Source organism: Phalacrocorax aristotelis, chromosome 24 (genome assembly GCF_949628215.1).
Source record: "Phalacrocorax aristotelis chromosome 24, bGulAri2.1, whole genome shotgun sequence".
In the NCBI taxonomy this organism is placed as follows: Eukaryota; Metazoa; Chordata; class Aves; order Suliformes; family Phalacrocoracidae; genus Phalacrocorax; species Phalacrocorax aristotelis.
The window spans coordinates 3,081,338-3,095,368 of record NC_134299.1 but is presented as its reverse complement, the minus strand read 5'-3'; the positions used below and the strand labels follow the sequence as shown (position 1 = coordinate 3,095,368).

At 46.4% G+C, this 14,031-nt stretch overlaps 1 protein-coding gene across 1 annotated transcript in view; it reads right to left on the bottom strand.

Annotated features, from left to right (window-relative positions):
* The window catches only part of DUSP26 (dual specificity phosphatase 26), a 41,281-nt gene that overhangs the window by 13,262 nt on the left and 13,988 nt on the right, over positions 1 to 14,031 (bottom strand). Inside the window, exon 3 of the mRNA XM_075074769.1 lies at positions 8,310 to 8,503. The gene's annotated coding sequence lies outside the window, so the exon portion shown is untranslated. The remainder of the gene's footprint in view (positions 1 to 8,309; positions 8,504 to 14,031) is intronic.

Sequence of the window (14,031 nt, the reverse complement as noted above, 5' to 3'; positions counted from 1 at the left end):
GAGCAAAAGCCATTCCTCTCTGTTATCCTCAGTGGAATAACAATGCAGAATTAGTGGCATCTGTTTGACAGTGGTCATCCCTGTTCTGCCAAGGGGTACTTTTACCCTCCGCTGGCCAGCCCTCCTTTCACAGCCAGTCCTGGAGCTATGGCAGAAATCCAAAGAGCAGCCATCAATGCAGGACCTGCCTTTATCGTCTCCACACACCTGGCAGGTATTAATGGAAATATTCGCACACCTGAGGTCGATGGTGCTTTAGCAAGGGAGGATGAACCACCTGCAGCAGGTGTTCAAACAAATGCCCGCGGGTAAGAGGGATAACAGCAAGTGCTGCCATCCCCATCATTAAAATATAGAGGGCTTGACAGAGAGACACTAAAGGAAAAATCCACAAAGATCATTTGCAAGGTCCTAAGTCTTACCAGCTGACTCACAAAAGGAAACTTATCTCGCTCCTGAGTCACTGCCTGAAGGACCCCTGCTCTGTTAAACTGCCTTTCCTGAATATGCACAAACAGCTGCCCGGAGCTGTGTTGATTGCACTCCATTAGACGGTCCCAGTGTGCTTTGGGCAGTACCAGTCAAGCATTGCAAACTTCATCTGTCTTCACGTTTCTTGCTGTCAGTGATTTACAGTGTCACACAGAAGCTTGAGGCAGAGCAGGAAATTAAAGCAGATTTCCCAGTGTGACCCCCTTCTTTGAATCCCTCCTCACCTCACCAGTGGGCTTATGCAAACTCACAGGGGTAAAGCTCAGCCTGTGTGGCAGAGCTTGCATGCCACTGCATGCCTAAAGGAGAACTGGAGCAGTATCTAAAGGCTTGGCTGCATCTGTATGACAATTGGCTTTTGTATTTGCGGGATCACGTTCTTGAGCTGTGGGCTGCACACGTACAGTGGGAGATAGCGCCTGCCCCGAAGAATCCCAATGTAAGTAGCCAAGGAAGCATAGAAAGGAAACATTTCGGTTTTACAGGTAGGGAACTGAGGCAGGACGAGATTAGCTGATTGGCACCATTTGCGTGAGAAATTTGACACAATTCAGGAAGAAAGCAAGCCCTCCTAAGCCAAAGCGCTTCCCTACCATGACATCCTTGTCAGTCACATGGACACCTGACTGCAAGCATCTGCCACGGCAGCACAGGCCAGCATTTCAGGGGCTTCCTCTGCTCTCTAACACAGGGTTTAAGATCTGCAGCTCCGCATCTTGCGGTCCCTTTCTTGGCTTTACTGCCGTCATACACTGACAGATACTTTATGCACCTGGGGACGCAGCTCCTTCTGTTCTCTTCAAAATCACTTTGCTGAGCAAATGGAGGAAAGGGGTGAGCGGAGCCGGTGCATCTCCCACACAAGGCTGGGCTCTTTTGGACTGAATCTTTTGTTCTTTTCCCTCACTGCTTCGGCTGGTTTTGGCGATCTTTCTTCATAAGTTTCCCAAAAGTGACAAGGGCAATTTATTATGCGCACACAAGGCCTTGGGAATCTCCTGGAGACATATCATTCCTGCTATTATCCTCCTCACATGAGGAGCCGTTGTTCTTGTCAAGCTCGCTCGCTTCCTTGCTTGCAAAGAGAAGAAAGGATGCTGGGGATTTTTCATTAATCATTTTTACGCCGAGAGCTGCAGCTCCCGTCTGCATTCTGATCACTTCTGATCTCTGCCACCATTTTTCATGGTAGCACTTATGAGGATTGTTTTATGCTGCTGGTTCGAGGTGCGTTAATGACCAACCATTCAGTGTCCAGAGCAAAGCCTTAAATTTAATGTACACTCCAGTGGGGAAAATCTATTACAGCTATACATTTTCTTTCTTGCTATTCTTCTTCAAGGAAGGTGCCAGTTTCAAAGAGTGGGGGGAGTGAAAGGGAAAGGCTGGTAGGAGGAGTTTGGTTTATGGTGAAAAGGAAGGAGAATCAAGCAGAGGTTTCTGCCCTTGAACTAGGGCTTGGAGCTGTCGTGGTTGAAAACTGGAAGATCCAGTCAAGGAACGGACAAGTGGGAAGGGAGAAGACTGCCAGAACATAATGCTTTCAACTGATGGGCGCTGAGCGTGCCCTAATTTCTGGTCCATGAGGTAAAGCTGTTCCTGACAGTGTCTCTGAGGCTTATCTCTGACAGACTGCTTTTCTTGTGCGTTGGGACAGTACCAAGCGCAGAGCACTTCCATCACAGCCACGACCTCTTCACACAGATCTCTCAGTGTGACGGAGCCAGTCTGCAAGGTCACACAAGCTGAGGCAGAATTAGCTTGGTCCTGCTCTTGTTCGCATTTCTTCACCTCCCTGAGCATTCCCAGTTTCTAACAACCGCACTTATGAGTCCAGTAGGTGATTATTAATAGTGACAAAAACATCTAACTACTTCTGTCACCTGAGCTCCAAGTCCTTTAGAAAGGCAGCAGGACCAAGCATCATTCTCCCATTTCCTCTCCAGAGGATGGTGATAATGTGCTGTGTCTAAAAATAACACTAAAACTGGACCTTGATTCAAGTCCTTTCCTTCTGCTGTGCCTCTGGACTCCTCCCAGCTACTGTCTATTTTGTGTGCTAATTTTGTGCTGGCTCTCTCTGCAGCAGAACATCAGAGCCTGATCCTGGCTTCCGCGATCAATGCCCCTTCCTTAATGTGCAAGTACTGGCACCTCTGTCCATGCAGAATTAATCTCAAATGTAATCTTGTCTTTTTACACAAGGGTCAGGAACTGGCTCCTACTCTCTGTGTGCGTGACTGAATACACACTGCATTGTAATTCAGACCCTTTGACATCTCATTTTAATACAAAAAGCATAAAACAGAGGAGCAAGAGATTGGAAAAGACCTTCTGGAACCATGAAGTTCAGCTCTTTGAGATAAAACCTCATTCGTGCCCCACCAAATTACCTCTTAAAAGTGTTAGGCTTCCTCTCCTGCAGCCCTTAGTCCAGGATCAGTCTTTCCAATGCATAGAAATCTAATTTCTAGCATAAGTTTACTCACAGTGAGGTTGTTCTTACAGTAATAGTGTCCTTTAACTTAAACAGCAACTTCAATACTAACATTAACAATAATAATAGTTAATTATGAGCCTAGAAGGGCTGTTGTTGGGACCAAAAATAACCCTGGCAAGCTCAATGTATTCAAGCTGCAGGATAGTAATAAATAACATCTTAGGTCCATCGAGAGTAAAATGGCGTGTCCCAGTCAGAGGGTCCAGGAGGGAGGAGAGGTGCTGCGATGAGTGGCAGGGCAGGCTCCTAGGGCACTGCTCAGCGCAGGTGCGGTTGGACAAAGACAAATGCAAGGAGGAAAGAAGAAAACCTTATTCCCCTTGTGTGGAGCAATTTACAGGCAGCTGCTTGGTCCCCGGGGACCAGGCGCAGAGTGGGAGAGAGAAAGATGTTCTTGCTGCCTTTCAGGCTGGACCTACATCAAACTCGTTAATGTCAATAGGAGGGAAATTGAACTGAGCTTTGTTGTAACCCTAATGAATCCTTTGCTGGTTACAGTAAATGTATTCTTTTGATTTCTCTTTCTCCCCCCATCTTGTTTCATGTGGGCTTTTTTTTTCCCCCCTTTTATTTAATGTTCCTTTTCTGGCAGCCTCTTCTTTTTATTTCTCTCCAATTTAAAACACAGATAAAAAGCTGTGGTTGATTCCAATTAAATAGCCCTTTTGGGATTACTAAAACACACACACTTACACACACACACAAAAAGACCCCCTCTTTGATTGTTTCCACGGCAACGTATTTAAATATCTCATTCACAGTGTCCAAGTGAAGAGCTGAAGGATTTGGAGAAGCTCTTTCTTTTTCTGCTCACTTACCTCCCTCCTCCCCCAAATTACTCACGCTATAGCTGTAACTGGTGTGAAACACATATTGCACTCACCAAGCTTTAGCTAGAACACAGAATATATCAGGAATATGCATACATACTCCTGGAATTCCAGAGAAGGAGGAGAGTTATGCCAATAATATAAGCCTTGCAATAATGCAGAGCTATTGTAATTACCTAGGAATGGTGGGAACGATAGGGAAGTATTGTGTAGCAACAGGACAGGACAAATTCTGCCGTTCACCAAAACAGCGTATCTACAAAGTAACTCCGCTGGGAATCGTAGGGCTCTGTTGGCATGGAGGTGGTTAAGAAAGAAGTGAAAAGGGGCTTATTTTGGATGACGCAGTTAACAGGAAACAATGGCAAACTATAAGTGAGGGAACTAATCTTTGGAGATCTGTCTTTCCCCACCGCAGACATAGGACCCAGTTTCCCACTTACTCCTCTCGCACTGTAACACAGATCTGTACCTGTGAGCTTTCTGTGGGGTTACTTCCAGGACACTCTGGTGGGACCAAGTCCACAGCAGCTGTCCCAGTGAAAATAAGTTCCCAATTTGGCAAGATGTAGTCAGGACACCTTTCTGAAGGCCTGCCTCTTCCCTTGTCAGTGGGCAAGGCAAGTTCCAAGTCCTGATTCTGCCCTCACTTCCCTTGCACATCCCACTAAAACCAGTGAGAATCTAAAGGAGACAACTGGGCCTTCAAACATAGATTTGGGGAGATAAAGGATGTTTCACCCTCCTTTTCAGCATGGAGGTCTTTGAGTTGAACACAGACCCTTACTGAGAATAGTAACCTAGTCACTGGAAAGGCTCAGTCCGTGAAATTCCTGTGCTGAGCTTTCCAGCACAGTCTCAGCAGTCACTGGAAGAGCTGATTCAGAAATGTCCATTAGCGCCAGAAGTTCACTCTTTCTCTGCCCAGAAAGTTCTTATGGAACACAAAATTGCAGTGACTTTTCTGCCTGAAGAATTTCCCGTGTCTTGTCCCATATTTCTGTAGGAAGTGCTTGTATTTTCCCTTCCTCTGTTGGCTCAGCAGCCTGCTCTGTGTGTGCATGCAGGGCACTCTGCCCTCCTCCTCCAGGGCAAATACCCCAAGACTGCAGTTTGTATGCAGGGCTAAGCTGGGACCTGAATGTTCATTCCCCATGAAAAAGTTTTCCCATGAGTGGTCTCCGTCAGCTTCTTTCACAAAGTGTTGGAGGGGCTGGATGGACTGCGGCTGGTATGGTTTTAGCTGTTCACAGCTCCCAGCTTCTTCAGGGTGGGAAGCAAAGCCGCGACCTTTCTGCAGCTGTGAGCAGGGTCATGTACCCCTGAGGTGGCTGCAGTTCTGTGGGAGTTTGCGTAGTTGCATGTTGATACCTGTAATAAGGTATGTCTACGTTAGTGCATGTATCTGGTGGCTCTTAGATATGCAGGGGGCCGTGGGGACACATCGGCTCCAGCTCCAGCGCTGCCAGGTGAAGAGAGGTAACACCACACCTTGCAGGTGTCCAAGTGCGTTCACAGCCGTGACTTGCACATGTCGCAGATCCACGTACACGTGTGTAGTGCTGGATCTGCAGTTTGCCTATGGACCCACTCATGAGCTATCTATAAACCCTCTTTAAGGACAGACGCGAGCAGGCTGGGAGGAAACTGCAGCACCTGCTGTGCCCTTGACATTTCCCCCTTCCTTCTCCGCTGAAGAAGCTGACTCCAGTGTGAACTGGTTGCTCTGCAGCTGTTAAATATTAGTTCTGCTTTAACAAAGGTGGTATTTTATCATTAAGTGTTCTGTCTCCAAGGAGGGAAACAGCCCAAAAGCAAAAGTACACGAGTCAAATCATCATTGCAGTAATGATGGAGGACTCCTACAAGGCACTCATTTTACCTGCTGTTCTTTTCCTTTCTGTTGCTTTGCGTTCACTCACTTCTTCACTGCAAGACACATGGCTTCTGGCTGAGCTTTCCACACCCACACAATTGGCCGAATTTAAGGTATGAAAATGTATAATGCAGAGAGGCAGGTTTGTGTGTGGCCAATATGATTCCTGCTTGCTTTTGAGTGTTTCACACAGAAGACGTGGCCTCTGTCTGTCACTTATAAACTGTTTTTCTGTTGGAAACAAATAGTGCATGTAAACATGTAGTTTTCTTTTCAGAGGGAAAATATCTGACCCCTTTGGGTTTGGTCATGCAGACTGGCATTCGTTGAAACTCCAGGCCTGTGTTTCTTAATCTGTGAAGTTACAAAACAGTATGGGCTCTGGGGCATCTCCAAAGAGCAGGGAAGGGAATAATGAAATTAGTGGACGTGTGGTCTGCTTGTTAAAAGAGCTCAGTATCCAGCATGAGCTCTTGAGTGACCTGGCCTCATACTTTAATTCCTTAAGGGAAGCAAAACAGCTCTGGATCTCTTTCTTTCCTGGGCTCCTTCCAAATCCTGCTGAAGTCAATGCATCAGAGCCCAGGACTCCTCCCAGCTGCTGCTGATTTAACACAGCATCCATCTGCAGTTCTCGTTTTTCCTTGTTCTTCTTGTCCTGGAAGCTTTGAGGCAAGAACAACCTTCAAACAGTTAGAGATTAGGGCTTTGCAAACCTGCTCATTAATTTTTGGGGGGTGTAGTAATGTTGCCTGGTTTGGCTATTTTTTTGTGGGTCTCAGCTCTGATTTTTTCTTACAATTTTAGCAGCTGAATCACAGCAAAAACATCACAATTTCCATTTTTCTTAAAAAAGGAGAGGGGGAATGACAAAAGCTTGAAAACATGAAGCAAGAGCAACTTGAAGAATCTGAAATCAGAAGACGAAGATGCCACATGTATTATAGCATTGTTAAACTTGTGACTTTTTAAAAAGAGATCAAAGTATTTCTGGATGATCCTCCTAATTTCTCAATGCTTGGTAGAGACCATAGAGACTTGCTAAGCAGTTCACATTTGTAAATATTTTATTCCTGTGACTAAACCCCATGTGATTCAAGCACACGTTGCTCCATGTTCTAGTACAAGGCCTGAATAATAAATGACCATGTTGGAAACTACCTGGCCGGAAAACAGAACAGAATAACTTCAGTGTCCATTTTCTGACTATGGGAGGTGAGGTGCTGGTGGGAGAGAGAAGGAAGGCTCATGGTTCATCACAGATCTACTCAGGGAACTCTGCAAAGACAGGCATTTAATGCGACTTTCACCTTCACCTGTTTTATTCATTGTTGGGCTGTCATCCCAGCAACATCTTTAACAAACAAAAAACCTCTGTGGAGTCAATAGTAATTATAGGAATTTATCACAATTGCCAATCAAGGTGTGTTGGAAAGACTCATCTTTCTTGTTTAAATTAGCTTTCACTGCACACAGACCACCAGTTGTCTTTAGAAAATCAATTGCAGGAAAATTACAGCTTTCATGGTATTACATGACCTCAGCGGCCATCTTGCGGCTTAATTCCTCTCCTCAGACACTCGGGTGGCCTCATACAGCTGTTGTCTGGAGTAGAAGGGGACTACAGCTCTCAACACAAAGCCTGAAATAATTCTCTATGCTTCTGAATGCAGTGAGGGTATCAAACAAATGCAGGCTCACCTTGGCCAGTTTTGTAAAGGAATGTGAGAAGAGAAGGCCCTGGCCATGTTTACGCCTTGGTCTGATCTGCTGCTCCAAACCACACTGGCATGAATTCTGCCTTTGGCTGTGATGACACAGCCACCATTTTCAATGGAGACAAAACTGATACACCTTAAGGCGAAATTCAGCTGCGTGTGTAGATGCACACGCTTCCTTCTAGATGATTAATGCACATTTCTAAGGACTTCATTCTCTGCTGATAATGCTGCCATGAGGAAGATCCTCAGCTGCTATATATCAGCTTGAGATCTAACTCGGTAGGAGAGTGAAGGTAAGCAATTCAAACCAATAAAGGGTTGATGATTTCACTCTGCTGATAAGAGTCTATATTCCTGTCTCATCCAGAGTTATTCTGCCACCCACACACTCCTATTCCTAGGTTTTGGCCAAGTACATATGTCAGGGACTATATGAACCACAGACTGATACACTTGAGAAATGAAATTAGATCATAAAACTGCCCAGGGACTGCTGACTTCTTCCCTTGACCTAGCCGTGCATTTGGAAACAATTTATTGCTTGAGTTTTACATCTGAACATGCCTCTTTTTCTGAAGAACCCTGGCTTGTGCAGGCGTGCAGTGAGACTGGGACCACCTGTAGAGTAACATTAGAAGAAACCAACAGGGCCACATCAAACCATTCCCTGATTCTGTCTTACATTGCCATCTCAGATGAGTATCTGTTGCAATCAACAGGAATCTTTCCACTGTAGCTGTCATTGCCTTTAGTGGCTGTTAGGCACCTAAATGAATTTTAAAATTCTAGGCTTCAGTGATTTTTACATTGGCACAGCCTGCTAACTTTCAGTAGGGCTATTGCTATTACACATTGCTGGGGGGAAGCTAAGGAAGGTTGTTACAGTTTACCTGTAAGGCCTTGGTCAGTTCTGGGACAGCTTATCCTGGGGTCTAACACACCAGCGGGGGTCATGCCTTCATTCCCTGGCACGGCTCCTTCTCCGCCTCGTCCTGTTCCCTGCTGCTGCTGCCAGCACCGCTCCTGCAGGGTACTCGTGCTCCCATGTTTACTGATTGGCTCTTGTCTGATTCTGACACCTATCCTGGAAAGGGAGTGATTAATTAATAGGGCTCATCATTTTACAGGAGCTACATAAACAAATACTTTCCCCACACCTTTGCGTTTTCAGAGTGCAGTTTATCCTTCCAAGGTACCTAAGTGACAGGTGCTTGAAAGTCATACGAAGCCTGGCAGCTCAAACAGGAGGCTGCGCTGTGTCGACTATTGTGTTAACAGAAGTAAATGCACTTAACAATTTACCTTTCCCTGGCACAATACGGAGCCTGTCATTTGTGGAGGAGTGGTGGAGCTGTGAACACACTGGGGCATTATGAAAAAAATAACTTGGGCTCCAGCCTGCTGACAAGAGTTGCTCAAGGGGAAGAAAAAAAAAAAAGAGGGGAAGCTTAAGGATCAGGGAAGACACAGGGTAAAAAATAAAATGGAGTTCATGGAATAATCTCTCCTATGCCCGCTTGTCTGTTCCAGAGGATGAGCCACATCAGCTCTCATAAACTGTCACAACTGATGGAGTGATTTAAAATTGCAGTGGAGCAGTACAAAAGGAATTTAAAGAGCTGTGAATAATTACTGTTGTGGGTGGCTGCGGGCTGTGCAAGCAGTGACCTGCAGATGAGAGACAAGCTCTGCACTGCTGCTAGCACTGTAGCTACCAGCAAGATTTCCTATTCTCCCGTCTGGAAGGGCGACTGCAGACAGGGACAGTCCCAGAGAAAATCTTAGCAGGGACTGTGTGCAGCATGCACAGAAATCACGTTCCTTTTATTTACTCCCACGCAAACTGGGAGTCACTCCACTGAGCCAGTGCTTGTGTATAAACCTGGCATCAATTTTGCACAGATGTGGTGATGTTATGGGTAAAAATGAGATGTTGGAGGTCTTTGGTTCCTGGCCCTACACCCAAAACACTAAATGAGGCACTGAGAGGTAAACCACCAGCTACGATGCCTGGGTTCACGACAGCAGTGAGGCATGCACATCGCACGCTACTTAGGGGTGCAATATCAAGCAGTAATGTCGTCTCCTAGAGAGGATTTACGCAAGAATTGCAGCTACTTCCTTCCATTGACTGTAGGGGCAGTTCCATTAGCACTCTCTGTCTCAAACCGTTCCCCATTAAATCCCAGTACGTACTGAAGCCTTGAGAGGATACTGGATTTCAGCACAGCTCCACTGAGTTCTACTTTGATGCTTATGGGCAGTCACATGCATGGCCCTGTTAGCGGGGTGTCAGACCCGGACCGTTCTCCAGCACTGCCCTCCTACGCAATCCTGCAGCCTGTTTGCTCCCTCAGCTTTAAAGCCCATAAGCTCGTACCTCACGCACTTTCACTATGTATGTATGAGACCTCGTACTGTAGGTCTTGTTCTCAGCCAGGTCCTGTAAACGCTATCGTACTATAAATACTACTAGAAATCTTGATGGTTTCTTCAAAGCCATATAAATACAGAGCATCCACAGGTCAGGCGTACAAAATTATGGGCTCTGTTGGGTGATTTCTTTCTCAGTTAATGAGGTATAAAGCAAAGAACTTCTTTAAAAGGGGTCTGATAGTTAAAGGAGCTTCACAGCAGCAAGGATCTGGAGGAACACTGTGACCTTGGACTACCTGCAACATTTCCTTGAGCTCACTTTGGTCCACAAACCAGCCCTTCAAGCCTCACCTCCTCCCAAAGCCTTCATTGCCTGTAACCTGTGAGCTGGTATCCCCTCGTAATTAAAGTCAGCAGACCCATAATGTCCATTTTATAAACAATTTCCAGTTCAGCAGTGTGGAGGTGGGGGTAGACATGTCGTATATCACTGGAGACAAAGAGGACTCCATATTTCCAAGTGGGGAAGGGAGTATCCAAGGGATGTGAAATTAAAAAGCCAGAACAGAAGGGGCTATCATTTAAATTCACGGGTTTCAATTTTGTGAGGTGCTTCTTAGCTGCTGCTAAATATGCTGAGAGGGGCTGAGAGATAAATGGGTCAAGCTTAGCCTTTGTCAGCATTCTTGCATCTCTAAATCTCCAGGATCCTTCCATTGCTGTAATTGTTTACTGGGTTCTTAGACATAGAGAGGCATTTCCTGCATAAAAAACAGCACCTCTCTTCTTCCTTCAGACAGTCTCTTTCTTTGGGCAATAGCCACTGAGGAAGAAAGTTTTCCCTACAGATAGATTAGATTTCCTCACCCTAAAATATCTGCAAATGAAGAGAAAGAGGAAGGGTAAGAGGAAGCTTTACGGAGGCTGCTGGGCACACCATGGCCTGACCCCCTCTAGTTCTTGGCTCATGCTGAGGAAAGGCTCTGTGGAGAAGAGATGCAGTGACAGGTCTCCTCTTGTTCTCAGCACCTGCAAGACCCGGTCCACACTTGGCATCCCCAAAGCCAAGCACTGGAGCAGCCCGGGGGCGCTTACGCAGCATGCAGGCATGCAGCCAGCATTTGCGGTGGAATATTCAAGCGGCCTTGGCACGTGCCAAAGCCACGAGGCGAGCTGGTGCAGAACAGAGGAGAGACCACCATGCTTACTACTCACTCCAGCTCTAAAAAATCTGACTCCAGGCCGGGGCTAAGGCGCAGCAGCCGTTGCCCACCCAGCACAACGGGCTTCGGGGCTGCGCGAGGAGCTGTCTGGATGCAGCTGCCACATTTGTGCCCGTGGTCTGTGCACTGGGTTATCAGAGTTACTTTGAAAAAGTCATCAGCTGCCTATTGCTGATCACAGAGTATGAGAAGTTATTGGTTACGTATCACCGCCTGCTGTCTCTCCGCAGATTGCTGATTACTCTGATATGACACACGTAGGCTATGGCTGTGCGGGTGCCATGACAACCCCAACACCCTCACAGCTCTATCAGGAGGGGGAGGCACTGCTGCTATTTGGTCCAAAAAGCCCTTTGCTCGCTTCTGAGAAAAACACAAAACTACAGCAGAAGAAACGCTGGTGTCATTGTAATATAAAGCAGTCAGGGCTCTCTCCAACCAGTGATGAACTTTGGCAGAGGTGCAGTGGCTGTGAAAAATACCTATAGTGAAGACTGCTGGGGTAGGGACAAATCTTGAAGTTGCAGGAGAAAAAAGCAGCATGAGGTTTGGGGCCACAGGACCATAGAGACCAGGGACCACAGAAGCCAGTGAACTGGATGCTAGGATTTACCCCTCGCTGAGTACCCAGGCTCTCAGACTGGGGCAATGCAGGGGAAAATTTAACCCTTGAATTTTTAAGTTCATACAGGGATGAAATAGCAAAGCAAAGCACACTGCTTCTTTTAACTACTCCTGTTATCCAAACGTGATTCCTCCATCTTTCAAGTACTAAAAAGGTCTCCAGGTCTAGAAGAGCTCAAATAAAGTTGCTCCACTCCCCCAAGCATCTGCTTCATGTCCTGGCTTTCTCGGCTTGCTTTAAATGACTATCTCCCGCACTTTGTTAATTACGTGATTACAGCATCCATTGACAATGAGAAAATTAAAACTCCATGCTGTCTTTCAGACAACACTTTATTACTCTGCAAAAGAGGCTGAATGCAATTTAGAAAAGCGCTGTGCTGAAGAACTGGAATTGTTCTCTTCCACAGGCTTCCTCCTCCACTCCCACTGTTTCCCCAGAGACAGCAGTGTTTGCAGAGGCTTAATAAAGCAGGAAAGAGAGCAGGTGTGAAAGGAAACATCAATTACCATTAGCCCTGACAATCCTGGACGATGCCACCCGTTGAGAAGGAGCAATGGCAGTCAATTCTGTATTTCTTTCTATGCAGATAATTAAGTACTTTGGTGTTCTTGTAAGGGCGAAGCTGGTTAGGACTTTGGGATGGAGGAGAGGTAGGGATCACTGTTAGTGATATCTGCACTACAGTTGTGACTGCAGGCCTGGACTAAGTTCAGACTTCTACAGACAATCCCTCTCCTGAAGATTTTGCAACCTAAACACAGGGGAGCACTAATGATTCTGTCTGTACAACTCCCATTGGAGATGAGGAATTAAATCAGATATTCAGATATTCAAAGGATACTCAGATATTCAAAGGTGCAAAGGAGCAGGCCTTTTACAAGACTGAATACTAAAACCTTTAGAGGAGCTGAACCCCTAAACAGCTTCCGATTATGGACGAGGTTCTCCCCACTCCAGGATCCCCTGTGACCCCTGGGCAGGGCAGAAGTGGCACTGGGTTCTTTGGTGATCTGGGCACAGTGCAAAGGCTGAGCGTTTTTCAAAGTCTGGCGCACAAGGAGTTGCCCAAAGCCTCAGCTGCAGTCTTCGGTACCGCCTCCTCATTATCCTCCTCTTCCCCTGACTTGGACATTTGCTTGCAGTAAATTTCACAGGTCCTCCAATAGCTAATGGGAGGTATTTATTTCCATTCCTTCGGTGCTTCAATTTTAAGTATAGCAATAATTCAATGTATCTCATTTTGGGGGAATGAAAGATTACCCTTATTTTCAGCTAATTTTTTGGTGTTTTATTTCTCTCTCTCCCTGTTTTATTGAGCTCTGAGCATTAATAATCAGCCCTCATTAATTCAGTTAATTCTTCAAATCCTCATATTCTTCATGCCCAACACTATGAAGCCAAAGAGGAGACTAATGAAAGCTGACGAGATGGTTAGAGTTATTAAAAATCAATTTTTTTAATTTGGTGTCATGATTTAACCCCAGCCCCACACAGCTACTCGCTTGCTCCCTCCCCGCACTGGGATGGGGGAGAGAATCGGAAGGGTAAAAGTAAGAAAACTCATGGTTTGAGATAAAGACAGTTTAACAGGTAAAGCAAAAGCCACGCACACAAGCAAAGCAAACCAAGGGATTCCCTCACTCCTTCCCAAGGGCAGGCAGGTGTTCAGCCATCTCCAGGGCAGCGGGGCTCCATCACGTGTAGCGGTGACTTGGGGAGAGAAATGCCATCGCTCCCAACGTCCCCCCTTCCTGTGGGACACCCCTTGGGTCAGTTGGGGTCACTGTCCCAGCTGTGTGCCCCCCCCAGCTCCTTATGGAACCATAGAATCATTAAGGTTGGAGAAGACCTCTAGGACCATCAAGTCCAACCTCCAACCCAACACCCCCAGGCCTCCTAAACCATGGCCCCAAGTGCCACGTCTGCACGTTGTTTGAACCCCCCCAGGGATGGTGACTCCCCCACCTCTCTGGTCAGCCTGTGCCAATGCTCCTTGTGTGCCTCCAGCCCACTCACTGGTGGGGTGGGTGAGAGGCATGAAAGGCCTTGGCTCTGTGCAAGCCCTGCTCAGCCAGAACAAAACCATCCCTGGGTTATCAGCTCTATTTCCAGCACAAATGCAAAACACAGCCCCATAGTAGCCACTGTGAAGAAAATTAACTCTATCCCAGCCAAAACCAGCACGTTTGGTAACCCTGGGGGTGTTAATATTCTCATCTCGCATCTTCACAGTGTCATTCCTCCCAAAGGAATTATAAGCTTTGTGGATTTGCAAGATGCAGGAGGGCCTCTTCCAAGTTTCTGGGAACCCTTTAGTTTTAAGGTGTTTGGGTTACATGTAAGTCATGATGTTTCGGGACTTTCTCCGGGGGGCTGCTGACCTCT